Consider the following 20,303-nt stretch of genomic DNA (forward strand, 5'->3'; position numbering starts at 1 on the left):
TACTGAGAAAGATACTTACATCTGATGCCTGAATATAACAAACATCTTTCTACAAGAGTTGAGAGAATTCTACTAACTTATGAAATGTTGCATGACTACTGAATGATATTTTTATGCTTTGTACATAGTTGCTTATTTCATTTGATATCTTTTTTCCAGCTATGTTGCAGCATTGGTTTTATAAAATAAAATTAAATGCATTTGCTAATGTGAACACTTTCTGTCAACAGATCTATTAAATAATTATTTTATGATCCACATTCTTCGAAAAAGGAGCTCTTGGAATGGAAAGAGCAATAAGAAGCGACTAATAACAGTAACTGTATATATAATTTTCTTTTCAAGTACTTGGTAATTTGTTGTAGCATTAGTTTTTGTGGTGTACCACTTTAATTACATAGACATTAAGATGTGATTATAACTTTCCCTTATCTGCATTGTTGTCTTTAGTATACTATTTTTTCTGCTTGTGGGTTTTTTCATGTTTAGATATAAGTTATTACATTTACTGCTGCTTGCTTTGCATTTTTTTGGGTCATTGCTGTTCGTATTAATTGTTTTGTGCTGCTGCATTGCCTCGTCCCTTAGTTAAGCATCTGAGCTCAGTAGATTTAAGTTAGCTTAAGAGGGGGTAGCCTATATAAGAGAATTAGTTGCGATGAATTTGAAGAAATGCACTGAGAGGTTATATGAGAAAAGTACCGAAAGCATGTACAGATAGGACTTTTTGGAAATAATGAAGAACGAATGGAGATCTCCAAGAAGTAAAGAAAGTTTTGTTTGCAAGATACTGCAGTAAAACAAACCCTGTCCTTTCCCTTTCTATTATTCCGCTATGTGTTTGTGTACTCTTGTATATTTGTGTTCTTTCTGTCTTTATGTGTTTAGCTAATAATATTTACATTGTAGAATTTTTCTGATGTTTAGACATTATTTATTCTCTTTTATTTTAATGCTAATGTGTTAAGTTGATGTTTCAATAATTATTCTGATCTTTTATATATGTACATATGTCATAATTTTTGCAACACCTATGAATTTGTTATTTCGATTCTTTTGTAAAGCCTGTACTACTGCAAATGTTCTCTGTATTGTTATGTTATTTAAAGATGTATTTTGTACCTTTGTTATTGTATTTTCATGTTATAAAATTGTAATTGACACCAGTTCATCAAATTAAGTAACTTGTAAATTACATTCCATGGCACACGTTTCTGTTGGTCATAGTATATGGATAATATGTGAGAAGTAGGGACTGATAGTGTTTTCACATATGTTAATAATTCAGCAAGGGACTGGATAACAGCATTGCTGGTTCTAAGGACATTTAAAAAAAAAAAAACAATTTGTGAGTGCGCAAGTGGTGGTTATGGACTTGCTATATTATTCGCAAGACTCTTCAATGGTGATTGTGTGCCTGCACAGTCAACCAGATGGCTGCTGGCCATCTCTACAAGGACTACAGTGGGTCTACACCTTTGATGACCCACCAATACCATTATTTCTACAAGGACTGCAGTGGGTCTGCACCTCTGGTGGCCCACCAATAGTAATCTCTACCAGGACTACAGTGGGTCTGCTCTGTGATGACCTACCTACCGATAGTCTTCAACTTCGACTGACTCTAATGTGGGTTTGCTCTGTTGTGGCCCATTACCTGTCTTCATGTCAAGAGTCAGCACTGCCTTTCGTTGGAAGGACAACATTACTTCTTCAAGACTGCTTAGAAATCCACTACTTCCAAGTGCAATTTCTTTTATTGCTCAGACTTTGAGAAAAACACTGCAATTTTACTTTGATGAATGATCAGGACTGTCTTTATGGACTGTGAGAAAATTTTAGCTTTTGACCAACATTGTATCGATAAGTGGTGTGCACTTCATTACTTTGTCATTGTAATTATGAAAAAATGTTTCAAATCTGTATTGGCCACTGCCCAAAACAATTTGTATTTTTTTTTGTGGGGAGCATGGGGGCTATGTAAGTAGGATGATTAGGTTTTTTTTAATTGGTAACGCCGCCGCCACGTAGCGCTCTGTATGAAAATCACTGGCTGTGCCGTGAGCAGTCTGTGGCTGGTTGGCATTGTTGTAATACTCGCCATTGTAGTGTTGGGCAGCGGCAGCTGGATGCTAACAGTGCGTAGCGTTGCGCAGTTGGAGGTGAGCCGCCAGCAGTGGTGGACGTGGGGAGAGAGATGGAGTTTTGAAATTTGTAAGAATTGGTGTCATGAACTGCTATATATATTATGACTAGTGAGGTAAATACATTGTTTGTTCTCTATTAAAATCTTTCATTTGCTAACTATGCCTATCAGTAGTTAGTGCCTTCAGTAGTTTGAATCTTTTATTTAGCTGGTAGTAGTGGCGCTCGCTGTATTGCAGTAGCTTGAGTAACGAAGATTTTTGTGAGGTAAGTGATTTGTGAAACGTATAGGTTATTGTTAGTCAGGGCCATTCTTTCGTAGGGATTTTTGAAAGTCAGATTGCGTTGCGCTGAAAAATATTGTGTTTCAGTTTAAGCACAGTCTTGTATAATTTTTCTAAGGGGACGTTTCAACACAACTGAAACCCAATCACCTGACCACATGCGAAGTCCGTGAGTTCCGTGGAGCGTCCCATTCTGGTCTCTCACGATGTCTACTGAGGTCGCTGATACGGAGTAACTAACAGCAGGTGGCAGTACAATGCACCTAAATGAAAAACGTATGTTTTGGGGGTGTCCGCATACTTTAGATCACATAGTGTACCTCTCTCTCTAAGCACAGAGATTGCTGAAACAATCTTATTCGAATGAGCTGTATCACCTGCAACAGCTGATGTTATGAGCAGACGAAGTTGATATGTTAGCTCGTTGGGGCCGTCATAATATACACTACTGGCCATTAAAATTGCTACACCATGAAGATGACGTGCTACAGACGCGAAATTTGACCGACAGGAAGAAGATGCTGTCATATGCAAATGATTTGCTTTTCAGAGCATTCACACAAGGTTGGCGCCGGTGGCGATACCTACAACGTACTGACATGAGGTAAGTTTCCAAACGATTTCTCATACACAAACAGCAGTTGACCGGCTTTACCTGGTGAAACGTTGTTGTGATACGCCCCCAGCGGCTCAGCATTCATTTGCTGGGTACGGGCTTGGCGACCCCGGGGTTCCTGAGTTGGGGACTGGTAAGTGCCGCCAGTCCTCTGTCACCGTAAGCTCTGGGCATGCTTCAACGACCACCGTGCGGCGCGGCGATGGAGTGTTGTGTGTCTCAGGGAGTGGGGATCTTGGCTTGGCCGCCCGGATCGCGAGGATGGAATAAACCTCTATAATCAACCCCTCAATCTCAAGGTGTGCTGTGCGCTGATGAGATGCTTGGCTGTTGAGGTGGAACAGTCGTTAGCGGGCAACCTTTGGGAACCTGCCGCACATCAATTGTTAAGGCTTACCTAGGCACTCAGGGCTCTGTCTAGGTGGACTTCTAGTTCCTTAGCTGCTCGTGGGACCGAGATGGATCCTTCGAAATCCTCTTTTCTTCCTCCCAGCGGAAAGGGTGGGCCGCTGGAAGGTTCTAACACCCAGGCTCGTGCAGTCAGTCCCCCTGACTCCGGCACTTCTTTGACAAGTCCAGTCTTAGGTAACAGAGTGCATTCTGGTAATCCGAATGTGTTTCTCATTGTGAAACGGAAGGAGGGTAGTTTCGAGAAGGTTTCGCCCTTCTATATACAAAAGGGATTGGAGGGCATCTGTGGCTCCTTAAAATCGGTGAAGCGCTTACGTAATGGGACCTTGCTAGTGGAAACTTCCACTTCCCAGCAAGCAACTAACCTGCAAGCTGCTAAATGCCTTGGGGAGTATGCCATAGACACTGAACTGCACAGCACCTTGAACTACAGCAAAGTTGTTGTGACATGCCGGGATCTAGTTGACATTCCCAAGGACGAACTGCAACGCGAGTGGGCTCTGGAAGGTATCGTTGATGTTCAACACATCATGAAGAAGGTTGATGGCAATCTTGTCAAATCCGACTCCTTTATTCTGACCTTCAGTAGCACAAAACTTCCTGAACATGTTAAAGCTGGCTTCCTTCGCCTTAGTGTGAGGCCTTATTTCCCGACCCCAATGAGCTGTTTTAAATGCCAGCGTTTTGGGCATACCACCTGAGGATGTAAAGGCGAAGCGACTTGTGGAAACTGTGGTAAGGCTGCTCATGAAGGAGTTGGTTGCTTGTCTCCGGCTGAATGTATTAACTGCTCTGGGAACCACCCTGTTTGGAGTAGGGACTGCCGAATATTTTAGAGGAACGCAAAGTCCAGGAAATAAAAACAACCAAGCATATCCCCTATGGTGAGGCCAAGAAGATCTATAAGTCGATGCAACCTTCCACATTTGCTACATCTTTTGCATCGCTGGTTCAGAAGTCTGCTCCAAAAGTAGATGCCTCAACGCAGACCGAGGTGGTGAGTGTTGGCACTAACACCTGCAGCTGTCAGTGCACTTGCAACGCAGCCAGTGTTTCAGAGCCAGTAGCTCCTACTCGAACGGCAGACAAAGGTACAGTGCCAAACTTGGGCCAGCCCCTGGTGCCTCCAATAGCTGAGGCTGTTCCCAAGCCCAGTGCGCCAATTACCACTCCCACATCAGCTCCCCCAAAGCCCACCAAACCACAGAAAGCTCCTGTACAGCAGCAACAGCAGGTCAAATCCCGTTGTAAACCATCTGACCATGTGGATGTTGTTTTTCATGAGGCTTCTTCTGACTCTTCTCCTGAGTTGATGGAATTCGATGTATGTGGGGGGCAATCATCTCGTCCCACGCCTGCCCCTCGACCTGCTGCGGTCTCCCCGCCCCGCTGGAGAGACAGGATGAAGGTGCTACCCCCAACATAGATGGCTCCCATACTTCAGTGGAACTTGCAAGGGTTCAGGACGCATGAGGAGGAATTTCGTCTACTCTCTCAGGGTAGACCACTGTGTCTATGTCTCCAGGAGACGTATTTACATCCATCATACTCCCCTGAGATACGAGGCTATACACTCCACAAAAAGGACGACCTGCGTGGAGAGAGAGCTAGAGGAGGTGAGGAGGTGTAGGTATTTTAGTCAGGACGGACTACCACTCCTCGCCTCTCTCACTTACGACCACTTTACAGGCCGTCGCTGTGTCCGTGCACGTGTGTCATCCACTGACAGTATGTTCGCTTTACTTGCCCCAACATGATGCACTTGATGAAGCGGCCCTCACCGACCTTCTGACACAGCCAGCCATTCATTTTTTGTGGTGATTTTAATGCCCACAACGTGCTTTGGGGCTCTGCAATTACCTGCCTCAGGGATAGAGCAATCGAGAGGCTTCTCCTGTCATCCTGTGCCTACTTGCTCAATAGAGGACAGAGTACTATTTCTGCACAGCAACTGGATCGTTCTCTGCCATTGATCTCTCACTTTGCTCTTCTGCTCTTGCTGCCAGTGCTCACTGGGAAGTGGTCGCTGACTTGCATGGCAGTGATCATTTCCCAATCTGGATTCACCTGCCAGATGGCGTGGCCCCCAAAAGGAGACCACCACGATGGGTGCTCAGTGGAGCTAACTGGACACTTTATAGCCAGTTGGCCCAATTCGAACACTGTGCGAATCTTGAGGTGTGGGTGGATCATATTACCAAAACGGTCCACCACTCCGCTGCAGCATCCATTCCACAGTCCACAGGCCATCGGAAGAGGCCACCTGTGCCTTGGTGGAGTGCCGAATGGTGCTCTGCAATCAGGACCAGTTGTTTGGCTCTGTGTCGGTTCAAGTGTCGGCCGACTGCTGAGAGTCTTGGAGCCTTTCGGGTGGCGAGGGCATGATGTCGCCGAATTATTCGTGAGAGCAGGAAGAGGTCGTGGCAAAAGTTCCTGAACACCATTAACCGTTCCACCAAAAGTTCCATCATGTGGGAGACCATCAGGAGACTTTCTGGCAGAGGAGGGAGGTGCCCCATAGCTGCTGTAATGAATAGCGGCAGTCTCCACACAGATCCGTGAGACATTGCCCAGACTATGGCAGCGTATTTTGCCACAGTTACTGCAACAACCAGTCAGCATCCAGGTTTCCAGCGCCATAGAGCCGTTGCTGAGAGATGTAGTCTGGACTTCCAGTCCACCTGTCATGAAGTTTACAACTGCCCATTTTCTATGTGAGAGCTGGATTCTGCATTGTCTGGAGCTCGTGACACATCCCCTGGTCACGACAGGATCCATTACAGTATGCTATGGCACCTCACAATGCGCAACAAAGAAATCTTCCTCGCACTTTTTAATGCCATTTGGGCATTCGGTCACTTTCCTGAGGCACTTTTAATCCCTTTTTTAAAACCTGGGAAAGACCGCACGAGCCCAAGTAGCTACCGTAGTGTTGCCCTCACTAGTTGCATGGGGAAGACCTTGGCGCGGATGGTCAACCGCCGCCTTGTCTGTATGTTAGAATCCTGGCAACTCCTTAGTCACTTTCAGTGTGGGTTCAGGAGTTTTCGTTCCACCTTCGATAACCTTGCCCTCCTGGAGGCGACTATACAACAAGCTTCCCTACGCCGTCATCACCTTCTAGGTGTATTTTTCGACGTCGAGAAGGCCTACGATACTACTTAGAGGCGTCTCATCCTGGAACAGCTCCACGAATGGGGTTCTCGTGGTTGTCTTCCTCTTTTTATTGTCTTTCCTCTCGTCACGATATTTTCGATACCGAATTGGTGACGTCCTGTCTGATCGCTTTGAGCAGGAGAATGGTGTCCCTCAGGGTAGCGTTTTAAGGGTAGCGTTTTAAGTGTGACTCTCTTTGCCATCGCTATTAATAGCATTACGTCCATAGTGAAAAGTCCTGTCCAGTGTTCTTTGTTTGTTCATGATTTCTCTTTGTTTTGCTCTTCTTCAAGCCTTGCAACGACAACTCGTCAGTTGCAACTTACGATTAGGCGCTTGGATGACTGGGCGCGGAAGAGTGGTTTTAAGTTTTCCGCCGAGAAGTCTGTATGTGTTCTTTTTAACCGTTCTCGTTCGATTTTAACCTTTCCTGAGTTGCGGATGAGGGATACTATTCTTACTTTTAAAGACACGGTGAAGTTTCTGGGGCTTATTTTTGACTCAAAGCCACAGTACATGGGGAGCTGACAGGACTTGTCTGCTCCAGTTTTACAGGGCGTTTGTGCGATCTCGGATCGATTATGGGTGCACGGTGTACGGGTCTGCGAGGCCTTCTTACTTAAAGATGTTGGACGTTGTGCACCATGAACGGCTTCGGTTGGCCACTGGGGCATTCCGAACTCGCCCGATACCAAGCCTCTGTGCAGAGGCTGGTGAACCGCCACTTCATATGCGGCAACGGCTACTTAAAGTGCGCCAGACGTATAAAACTTTGTCCACACCATACACCCCCGCATACCATACCGTTGCTCAGCCTCCTCTGGTACAGTTATTTCATAACCGGCAACGAGCGACGCACCCCTATGGGATTCGCGCACAGGATTGCCTCGCTGCGATGTCTATGGCTGGTCTTCGTGTTTTGCGTCGCGGTTGGAGCAGATCTCCGCCTTGGCTCTTCCGGAGACCCAAACTTATTTTAGATTTCACTAATTTTAAGAAAGATCGCAGACCAGATTTTACATTCCAATCTCTGTTTTTTAACATTTTAGATGTGCATCACGGTTTTGCTGTCGTTTACACTGATGGCTCCAAACAGGAGAATTTCCTTGGCTGTTCTGTAGTGTTCCCTGATCAAGTTACCCGGATTCGCCTCCCTGCTGAATATACCGTTTTCGCAGCGGAGCTCCACGCGATCCTGAAGGCACTGGAGCAGATGAATCGTGTTCGGGGCGATCGATTTCTTCTCTGCTCCGATTCTCTTAGTGCCTTACAATCATTGCAGAATCTGTACCCAACGGAGGAGATGGTCCAGCTGATACATGACCAACTGTACTTGCTCCAATGGCGGGGTACAGAAGTATCCTTCTGCTGGGTGCCTGGTCATGTCGGCATTTGGGGCAATGAACAGGTCAATCAGGCTGCCAAGGAGGCCTGCAGAGAGCAGGATGTGGTCCAGTGTCCTATTCCCTTGCAGTCAGTCATCGCAACACTCCACAGGAAGTGCATGGAGTTGTGGGAGGACGAATGGCTGGCGGTGACGGCCAATAAACTGCGGTTGATAAAGTCAATCACTCGGCCATGGCGTTCCTCCTGCCGATTGCTCAGGCGGGAGGAAGTGGCCCGCACACGTCTTCGGATCGGGCACTGTCCTCTCACACATAGCTTTTTATTACGGCGGGAGGATCCTCCGTTTTGTGATGCTTGTGGTGTGCACATCTCTGTCCCGCACATTTTAACAGACTGCATTTTATACCGTGATGCACGGCCAGAAGCGCAAGTTGATGGGGATCTGCCTTCTGTTTTAGCTAATGATGAGACGTATGTGTCCAGGGTTTTTAAGTTTTGTGATGTGTCTGGACTCTGGCCTAAACTTTTAGGCTGGAGGTTTTAGTGTATTGCAGAGTGGCTGACTCCTCCCCTTTTTTCCTTGCGGTCAGCCAGCCACTTTCATGTGCTTCATTGTTTTAGCTCCCTCTATCATTTTCTTCCTGTGTTGTCCATGTTTTACTGCTGACGCTCTGCTTCATCCCATGCTATGGTGTGGGTCAGCACATGTTTTTCAACGATTGTTACCCATGTTTTCTGTTTCGTTTTATATTCCTGTTCTGGAATTTTTCTTGACACCCGTCTCACTATGTTACTGAACGGGCGCTGAAGACCTTGCTGTCGTGCGCCCAAAACCCCTCTACTACTACTACTACTACTATGTTGTGAAGCCTCGTGTAAGGAGGAGAAATGCGTACCGTCACGTTTCCGACTTTGATAAAGGTCGGATTGTAGCCTATAGCGATTTCGGTTTATCGTATCGCGACGTTGCTGCTCGCGTTGGTCAAGATCCAATGACTGTTAGCAGAATATGGAATCGGTGGGTTCAGGAGGGTAATACGGAACGCCGTGCTGGATCCCAACGACTACGTATCACTAGCAAAATGGTTCAAATGGCTCTGAGCACTATGGGACTCAACACCTCACGTCATCAGTCCCCTAGAACTTAGAACTACTTAAACCTAACTTACCTAAGGATATCACACACATCCATGCCCGAGGCAGGATTCGAACCTGCGACCGCAGCAGTCACGCGGTTCTAGACTGAAGTGCCTAGAACCGCACGGCCACCACGGCCGTATCACTAACAGTCGAGATGACAGGCAACTTATCCGCATGGCTGTAACGGATCGTGCAGCCACGTATCGATCCCTGAGTCAACAGATGGGGACGTTTGCAAGAAACCAACTATCTGCAAGAACAGTTCGACGACGTTTGCAGCAGCATGGACTATCAGCTCGGAGACCTTGGCTGCGGTTACCCTTGACTGTGCATCACAGACAGGAGCGCCTGCGATGGTGTACTCAACGACGAACCAGAGTGCACGAATGGCAAAACGTCATTTTTTCGGATGAATCCAGGTTCTGTGTACAGCATCATAATGGTCGCATCCATGTTTGGCGACATCGCGGTGAACGCACATTGGAGGCGTGTATTCGTTATCGCCATACTGGCCTATCACCTGGCATGATGGTATAGGGTGCCAATGGTTACACGTCTCGGTCACCTCTTGTTCGTATTGACGGCACTTCAAATAGGGGACGTTACGTTTCAGATGTGTTACGACCCGTGGCTCTACCCTTCATTCGATCCCTGCAAAACCCTACATTTCAGCAGGATAATGCACAACCGCATGTTGTAGGTCGTACGGGCCATTCTGGATACAGAAAATGTTCGACTGCTCCCCTGGCCAGCACATTCTCCAGATCTCTCACCAACTGATAACGTCTGATCAATGGTGTCCGAGCAACTGCCTCGTCACAATACGCCAGTCACTACTCTTGATGAACTGTGGTATCGTGTTGAAGCAGAATGGGCAGGTGTACCTGTACAGGCCATTCAAGCTCTGTTTGACTCAGTGCCGAGGCGTATCAAGGCCGTTATTACGGCCAGCGGTGGTTGTTTTGGATACTGATTTCTCAGGATCTATGCACCCAAATTGCGTGAAAATGTAATCACATCTCAGTTCTAGTATAATGTATTTGTCCAACGAATATCCGCTTATCATCTGCATTTCTCCTTTGTGTAGCAATTTTAATGGACAGTATGTTATGCTACTGTACCGGTTGTCTCTATTATATAGTATATCATCAGCTTCAACCAGCTGTATTCTGCTGCAGGAAAACCAAGCCATTTAAGTAGTCCTCTATTTCTCCGAGGTCTTATGACTCTCTCCACGAGAAACACATCCGGTTCAGAGCACTTCTGCATTTCCTCGGTGCAGAAGCAACCTGCAATTTCTTCACCTTGACTATTCCTCGAGATGTAAGTTCTAGGATTTGTTCTTTGCACCTTGGAAACTGTAAATATCTCTGTTGACTTGTTCGGTAGGTATGAATTCTCAAATGCCGTCTTGTGTTTTGAGATACGTACCAAATCACCCACATTAAATCTCTGTTTGCTTGGATACATCATCTTAATGCGATAGTACACGGTATCCATGAGTCCATTATCACGAACATCGATTGGGCTAATTTTTATTGTTCTATGTTTGGTTCCATTAAATGGAGCAATTACTTCTGGGAGGATATCTGTCCATCTGTATGAGCCACGAAGATTGAAATGAATCCACATTTGACTTTTTATTGTTGTGTTCAGACGTTCGACGGTACTCGCCTTCAGGAGGATGAATGCTGGGTAGTGATGTATTCCACACCGCTGCATCGTGATCTTGAAATACCCATTGTAAAATTGTCTTCCGTGATCGGTTTGGAGGTTGTAAGGCTTTTTTTTAACAGGTAATGCCCAGGCAAATTGAGAGTATGTATCAATAACCATTAAAATATATTCGAATCCATTATTCCCATGTGAATATTCCCTCATATCTACAAGATCATCCTGTCATAAGTCATCCAAAACTTTAATCATAACATGCCTGTGGGGGTACGTTTTGCGTGCTGGTTTGTGCAGTTCTCGAACTACTGTCTCCATACTTGTTCGATGATACACTATGTGATTAAAAGTATCCGGACACCTGTCTGAAACTGACTTACAAGTTCGTGGCGCCATCCATCGATAATACTAGAATTCAACATGACGTTGCCCCACCCTTAGCCTTGATGACAGCTTCCACTCTCGCAGGTATATGTACAGACAGGTGCTGGAAGGTTTCCTGTCGAATGGCAGCCCATTCTTCATGGCGTGCTGCACAGAGGGGAGCTATCAATGTCGTTCGGTGAGGCTTGGCACGAAGTCGGCGTTCCGTAACATCCCAAAGGTGTTCTGTGGGATTCAGGTGAGGACTCGGTGCAGGAATGTTCTTGTCGTCTAACCACTCCGCCACGGGCGGTGCATTATGAACAGGTGCTCGATCATGTTGAAAGATACAATAGCCATCACCGAATTGCTCTTCAACAGTGGGAAGCAAGAAGGTGCTTAAAACATCAGTGTAGGCCTATTGTGTGATAGTGCCACGCAAAACAACAAGGGGTGCAAGCCCCATTCATGAGAAACTCAACCACACCATAGCACCACCGCCTCCGAATTTTACTGTTGGCACTTTGGAACTACACACGCTGGCAGGTGACGTTCACCCCTCATTCACCATACCCCACTTTGCCATCGTATCGCCACATTGTGTACCGTGATTCGTCACTTCACACAACGTTTTGCCACTGTTCAGTCGTCCAATGTTTACTCTTCTTACACCAAGCGAGCCCCGTTTGGCATTTACCGGCGTGATGTGTGGCTTATGAGCAGCCACTCGACCATGTAGTCAAGTTTTCTCTCCTCCCCCCTATTTGTCATAGTACTTGCTGTGGGTCCTGATGAAGTTTGGAATTCCTGTGTGATGGTCTGGATAGGTATCTGCCTATTACACATTACGACCCTCTTCAACTGTCAACGGTCTCTGTCCGCCAACAGATGAGGTTGGCCTGTACGCTTTTGTGCTGTACATGTCCCTTCACGTCTCCACTTCACTATCACATCGGAAACAGTGGACCTAGGGATGTTTAGGAGTGTGGAAATCTCGTGTGCAGACGTATGACACATGTGACACCCAGTCATCTGACTATGTTCTAAGTCGGTGAGTTCTGGTAGTCTAACGACTACTGAGGTCGCTGATATGGAGTACCTGGCAGTAGGTGACAGCACAATGCACCTAATATGAAAAACGTATATTTTTGTGGGTGTCCGGGTATTTTTGATCACATGGTGTACCTCTCTCTCTAATCTCGGAGATTACTGAAACAACGTTATTCGAATGAGCTGTATTATCTGCAACAGCTGATGTCATGAGCAGACGTAGCTGATTTATTAGCTCGTTGGGGTCGTCATAATATATACACTGCATGATTCGACTGTTCACTGCTTTATGCTCAATGTCAATATCATCGCCACTGCCTTTGGTGTTGTTGTTGTTGTTTTCGCCATCAAGTATTAATTTTATATTTCCTGTTGCTTAGCCTTTTTGCGATCTTATGCACATCAGTCAAATGTAGTATTTCACGGTATATTTTCCCATCGTTGACTGAATAATTTATAGGTTCTTTGTGGGTCATAGGAAAACAAGAATCATGAAGCCAGATGTTCTCTCAAAACACCTATCACCAATCTGTATCATGTCATCATTTACATTTCTAGGTTGAATTTCCAGCGTGAACCGTCTTCCCCTGCTGACGCCGGATGTCCTATCTATCTGGCCAGGGATGCGAAGGATAATGAATTCGTCAGTGGCAGCACCATCGTTATTGTCTGGTTTTGTTTTTACTGATAGCTGACTGAGAGATTCAGCAATGGGCTTTAAGGTTTCTGTCAGTGTTTGCTGTCGATGGTGATGATGATGATGTGATGTTTGGTTTGCAGGGCGCTCAACTGCGCATTTGTCAGCGTCTGTACAAATTCCCAACCTTTACCAAGTCCAAACTTGCCACATTCATGAATGATGATGAAGTCATCTCGAGATAGGTGAAAATCCCTGACCTGCCGGGAATCGAAACCGGGACCCCGTGCTCGGGAAGCGAGAGCGAGACCGTGAGACCACGAGATGCGGGCGTTTGCTGTCGATCCATATGTCCTAACCTTAGCATCGGTAATTTCTCGGGAACGGCTTTCCGCGCCTGAATGACTTTCTGTTTCGTGGACATTTCAGCGAATACTAATAAGATGTCTCTTTAGCGTGACACTTGTATATCCACTCTTGCTCCTTTTATCATGTGTATGGTCCCCTGTCTCAACAACAAGCGCCTCTACATCTATTTTCCCCTCAATAGCCTCTACCTTTTCACGTACGTCGGTTACTTTCTTACCGATTTAATTAACTAACGCATTTAATGCATCGATCATTCTCAGGAGAGTACGGTAATACGTCCTAGCTCCCTGCACATACCCCCAACTTTAATCACGATAGCCTGAATTTTCGCATCCACGTACAAGCGAATGTTCTGTCTACGTACACCTATTCTCTCGTGTTGAGAGCTAGACATGCTCTCGAATTTGTCAATGGTGAAGCGTATACTGATGTACTAACCTCTCTTACTGGGCTGTATATAGAGAAACCCTTACACGTGTGGCCTGTACATACCATAATTCAGTTTCTTATTTTCTCAGTAACCAGAAATCCAGCAATCGGCACGTTTCTTTACAAAATCATCGAACGACATGTCAGTTCCCTCATGTGTTTTAAATTGTAATTGTCTTGTTTGAAGGCTATAATGAAGTTTTCATTACCCCTAACCAACGGTTTCGGGATTCTGGAATGTGTTTGCATTAGATAAAGTACATCAGCACCCATATGACGACCGAAATAGAAATATTTTCGAATTTGGTTTTGGTTTCCCACAGCTACATCTTCAAACATGAAGACAGTGTTCGCCTTTCCTTTCTCAGGCGGGGGGACGCATCGCTTTCGCTGAATATCATGTATGTAACGCCTTTTACGCCTTGAAATATCTCCCGTAATAGTTGCTACTTGAGCTGAAACAGTGTTTTTGAAAATACACAAACATGTTCGAATCGGATTCCGTCCACTTGTGTATGCAGGACGTTAGTCTTGCGACGATTGCATGGACATACAATAACTGCTCATATATTATCAGAAAGGAGTATTTCATTCTTCTTCCTCTTCAGGTATTCTTTTGCATCTTCACAGGACCAGTCTCCAACAAAAATGTCTTGACGCTTCACCCATCTGGTCTTGATTCTGACTACGTCAGTTTTGGTGTATAATATGCTTTTATAGAAAAACGGAACGCTTATAATAATAATAAAAATATTAAACCTAGCCACTATAGTGCAATCATCTTACCGAGTGAGTTGCAATGGCTACATCATACATTATATAATGATGAGGTGGTTAAATAAGAAAAACAACAAAGATTTGCGATTATATCTATTATTTTTACATTTAAGCAACGATATATAGGTTGCTTTACATCAACAAAAACAACCGATTCATTTTTTATAGTATTTCCCGAATATCTGATCTTGTATGCAGTTTATTCATCATGTACAGGGTGTACATAAAGTCTGGGAACACTTAAAATTAGTTATTGCACAAGAACTAAACATTGTACAGATGTCATCCATATTGAATTTTGAAGAGAAACTCTGAAAGATTTTTTTAATGAACATTTGATATGGGAACCATGAGTGACCCAGCAGACATCAGTACAGTAATCGAATTCTTGCCAGACCAGTCCCAGAATGGCATCGTCGACTTTGACAGTCGCTTCCCGTATTCTCTCCCGGAGCTTTGCTCCATTACGTGGTAGAGGCTGTATATACACCAGATCTTTAATGTGTCCACACAGAAAGAAGGCATACGGAGTGAGATCTGGTGATCGGGAGGCCGTTTTATGAAATAACTGTCCCCTTCTGTAGCACGCCGAATCCATCGAAACGGCAGATCCGTGTTCAGGTATCCACGAACTTCACGATGAAAATGGGGTGGAGCCCTATCCTACTGAAAGATGAACGGAGAGTCCGATCGCATTTGAGGCATCAGCCGTTGCTGCAACATGGCCATGTAGGAATATCCAGTCAAAATGCTCTCGGCGAAGAAGTATAGCATGTGCAGTTTTCGACGTGACAAGGCACAAAAACATTTACCTGAAATTCAATGCATTTGTGTGGACGCTTTGTACCCCAGAATCGACAGTTTTGCCTGTTCACTTTATCATTAAAAAGTGGCATCGTTACTAAAAATGAAGCGCCCAACAATGGCATCCCCATCCTCATTCAATTATTGCAACTGCGAACAAAACTCAAAACGCTTGCCTTTGTCGTCGTCATCGATCTTCTGTACTAGCTCCAGTTTGAATGGTTTCATAGACGGCGCAAGACTTTCCACACTGTCATTGGAGCCATTTCGAGTCCACAAGATGCATGACGCACCGATTTCTTTGGACTCCTTATGAATGTGTCTCGTACGCACTCCATATTCAATTCACTCACATTGGGACGTCCGCCGCTCTTTGCGGGCACAAGCAACCCGTCATAACGAATATGTTGTGCCAGTGGTAAATGCCCTTCCTTGTTGGTGGCTCCTTGCTATACTTGGTTCTAAACATCCGTTGAACAGCTGTAGCACACTTGCTTTTGTCGAACTCCAACACACAGAAAGCTCGCTCCGCCCCTGAACTCGCCATGTTTGCGACTGGCGCTGACTATCGGCAAATGACCGAACTACGCTGTGGCGGTATACACGAAAGAAAACTTTCAGGGTTTCTCTTGAAAATGACATATGTACGACATCTGTACAATGTTTGGTCCTTGTGCAACGAATAATGGAAAGTGCTCCTGGACTTTATGTACACCCTGTATTTCTCTCAAACTGAGGGGAGTTTCTTTAGCTTTTTCTTTTTACTTCGTATTGATGTACTGCTCTACATCATCTGCCTGCACACTACACACATGGAGATAATTCACGATGTCTCTGTACACAGTTTGAACACAAGGCAGCCCACGGTTCAGTCTTTCCCGCACAAGAGATAGCTCCATCCGAGGACCAAAGAAGTTTGTAACGGTGAAGTGTTGCAGATAAATGGATTGATCTCCAGATCTGACCATGAGTGTCACGCCGTTGTACAATGTGTGGTGTCACCGCCAGACACCACACTTGATAGGTGGTAGCCTTTAAATCGGCCGCGGTCCTTCTGTATACGTCGGACCCGCGTGTCGCCACCATCAGTGATTGCAGACCGAGCGCCGCCACACGACAGGTTTAGTCTAGAGAGACTCCCTAGCACTCGCCCCAGTTGTACAGCCAACTTTGCTGGCGATGGTTCACTGTCTACATACGCTCTCATTTGCAGAGACGACAGTTTAGTATAGCCTTCATCTACGTCATTTGCTACGACCTAGCAAGGCGCCTTATCTTCAAGAGTGTCTTCTGAACAGATAATATTGTGACTCATGTATCGTCAAGAGCGACGTTAATCATTAATGGATTAAAGTTAAGTATCAAACTAATTATGTCCACTTTCTAAATTCTCATTCCTTGTCAAGTTCCATACCTCACGTCGGTATAGTTCTTCCCTCCTCACGCCAGCCTGCGTGAGCTAAAATGTGTGAATTTCGGCCTCTACTCGTAACGCGGTGTCGGCTCATCTGCTAACACAACACAATGGTGTTATAGAAAGCGTCAGACACGTACAATAAATGTCCGAAGATGGAGAATACTCAGAGGTCATCTGTTCGTTGATGCAATCTTCTGCACGTCACAGTTCATCCCACTCCAACTTTGTGAACCTCACTTCTCGATGCATTTTCAATCTCTAACACAACACGCTAGTTGATGTTTGATGTCCATTGATTCTTCTATACCAATATTTAAGCGCCTTGAACCACAAGCTGTTAAATTATAAATTGAAGTGAAAAGCAGTAGAGCGCGGGTGGGATCGACAGGTTCCCATCCACCACATTAACACTCTGTCCTTGCAGTAACACCGCAATGTTCTGGGATGGTACATACGTTGGAGACCAACACTGACCTGTACTGTGTGGTGCAGAGCCCCCAACACAGTTCTTCTGAGAGTCGGGGACTTGCTGGGTGTCTAAATCAGTGAGCAGCGCAGACAGAAGCAGCTTGTTGTATTGCTCCAGCAAGTGGGCTGTGTGCGCTACAGTATCCCATAATGCTGCTACTGCTGCTGATCCTGACAGGCCAGTGTTCGCTGCAAGTCCGACGAGGTGATGGTGGCTGCTGCTGTCAGACATAACAGAGGTCACTGACCAAAGAAGCAGAAGAAGAAGAAGAAGAAGAATCCACAGAGAATGACACAGAGTTGAACAAAGAAAAGGGACGGCTACATGGAGTAATAGTAGCAACGACATGTAATGAGTACTTAATTTTACGCTTCTTCTGTGATGGAGAGGCAAATGAGGATCTCGACAGCTGGAAACGCTTCATGGTTCTTCTTCTTCCAGAGACTGACTGCGACGGGTAACGGTGCGCTATCACGTTCGCCTTGTATCCTCTATATCACTACCACGTGACCAGAAATTAATTATGTATTGACTTCAGCAGTATTTCTGAAATGATTCCCGATGAGCCAATTGCCTTAGAAGGACGATGGAGTTCTCGCACGCGTCGGCATTCCATACACGTTCACCAGGTAAATGCCACCTTGTTATTAGTTTGGTCTGACGATGACCGACGGCGCATGCAGCCCCCAGTACGCGAGGTAAAACAGAAAGTGTTGTAACCGCGACCGGAATGGCCGCGGGGTTGCCGTGAAGGAAAGCACGGCGGGACCCACGGAGCGACCCGCGAGCAACACAAACGGAGTGGTCGGACACAAACAACGAAGGACAACCGGGCCAGACCTTATGAACCACGACAAGCAAGAAACAACGGAGTCACAAGAACCTCACGAATCAACCACGTCCACTCGTACATGGAACAAAGTAACGTAAGTATGCTGTCTGAGGCAAGATTTCAATAGACGCACACAAAGATTAGACTGACTAGCGGGCGAGAGGCAGGCTCTTAAATACATGATGTCCTTGCCGTCTGGCGCGGATTCAAAATCCGCGGCGCGCGGTACCAGAGAAACAGTATGGGTATCGACAGGAATTTTGTCGGGTGCTTTTGTTCAGGGATTAGTATGACATCCAGTCTGTCAGTCGCGGGTCTGAGCGGTCACCTGCACGTGGCACAGCCAGGTTTTGCAGAACCCCGAGAGAGCTGTGTGTGCGGTGGCGTGGGACGGCATTGCGAACGGTCTAGTGTTACTTAAACATCGATAGTGGACACATCCGACATTATCGATAGTATATGCTTGTCTAATATAAGTTTTTGAGAATGTTGATGTAGGTCTATTATGAAATCACTGACTGGTGTAAGAACATCGACGTTACGCTGTTGTTAGTTGGGCAAAAAAAGGAGATCATCCGATTTCAAACTGTTAGACTTAACAGTCTACGTATTAGCACTGCTCATGGATGCTTCTGTTTCAGGTGTTATTCTTGTAGTTGATGCGATGATAGCAGCATACTCTTCCTGAAGTACTTGTGCTGCGTTCTCTGTCTCTTGATATGTCCTAAAAGAAGTTTTTAAACCTAAGATCTAATAATTTCACGAGCATATTAACAGTCAATGTGTTAAGTGATTTCACTTTTTCATTGACTGATTTAATGAAGGAATCCAGAACCCTTCGTCCTTCATTAGTTCTTAAGGTGTTTTACAAGTCTGAAAACTTTCCAGCAATACGTGGTATAAGAGGTATAATTACGGAAGTAGTGATGTGTGACTCCCCGAAGAGTGTTGTTGTTGCTGCTTCAAAAGGTTCAAGAAGATCTATTATCTCTTGTATAGGTAAGTAGTTTTCTGCTGTGACGGTAGGCAGTGCATTTGAACTTTCATTAATCGCATTCTAAAGCTCACTTCGTACTTCTAAAATTCTTTTGAGCTTGTGGCATGAACTGTTCCATCGAGTCGGCACCTCTAGCATCAGTCTCAGTTCTTTTTTGTTCGCTGTTTTTTGGACATTGCTGGCTAGTGTAGAGTTATGAAAGAAAATCACAATAGGCTTTGCTTTCAATAAAATTTTGGAAAATATACTGGTAAGTTGATGAAATGGGCAACACAGGTGAATGTCGAATCTTTAAAATTTAGGCAGCTTTATCGCAACTACAGCGTTGTCTGTAACCACTACCACTGTCTTATCGCGGATATGATATTCTAGTAAGATTTGGATGATGACCTAAAAAAAATGTTATGTTAAAGTAACCTGCCAGCGTGTCCGAAATTTTGTATGATATTGTCAAAAAATTTCTTTTCATCTGAAAAATTACTTTCCTATATAAAAATAATTGTCATAAATTTGGGACAATGCATTACCTGTCGATGTTACGCAGAGCTTCAGCGTCTTAGAAGCACGGGGAAATCAGGAAGAGGAAGGGGAGGAGGAAGCAGCAGAAGAGGAAGGTCACCGCAAGGAATAGGGATGGGAGAGGGGAAGTGTTTACTGGTCCGCCACGCAGTGCTGCCACCTTAGGTGTTCCATGCTTGCTCACGAACTGCACATGGGATAACAAGATTGAAACTGCGTTGAAGAGATTAAGGGTGGCTTCTTCTCTCATTATGTTTTTTCTCAGTTGAGTTGACACTCAGTGAAAAAAAAAGGGGGGCGGCATCACTCTACAGCAGTGCTACAGCTGCTACATCGGTGAGATCGGCAGCACTTGTGATCTTAGTGCAGTTGACATAAAGTGTTGTTGGGTGTTTCGCCTTTCGTCGGGGGAAACGCACGGAGCCGTATAAAGAGCACAATACGGTATTAATGAAGGGCAAGGAAAGATGCGGCGAGAGACAGCAGTGCTGGCACCTTCACCCATCATACAGATTGCTATAACATACCCATGACGCTCAAAGTTTGCACTTGCCAGAACCTGATAGACTGCGTTTCGTCGGCTTCGCTGCAGCGGCGATACAACAGCTTACATTACAAAACAGCTAAGAGTTTTCCATTACCACTGGAAAGTTCCGATATGGTTAGTCAGGTCTATATTTACTACTTGCTACGGCCATATATGCATTAACAATGACGCTGTTTCATAAGCACCGCAAGTTTTAAATCTGTTGCGATTGGCTAACACAATGGAAGCACTTCCGCATAAATCGCCACAGAAGCAAGTCGCTTATGTAATCGAAACTGCAAGACAGTAATTGCAGCGCCACAGCCAGCTGATTTTGCTATGCT

The sequence above is a fragment of the Schistocerca gregaria genome, chromosome 2, assembly GCF_023897955.1.
Source record: "Schistocerca gregaria isolate iqSchGreg1 chromosome 2, iqSchGreg1.2, whole genome shotgun sequence".
In the NCBI taxonomy this organism is placed as follows: domain Eukaryota; kingdom Metazoa; phylum Arthropoda; class Insecta; order Orthoptera; family Acrididae; genus Schistocerca; species Schistocerca gregaria.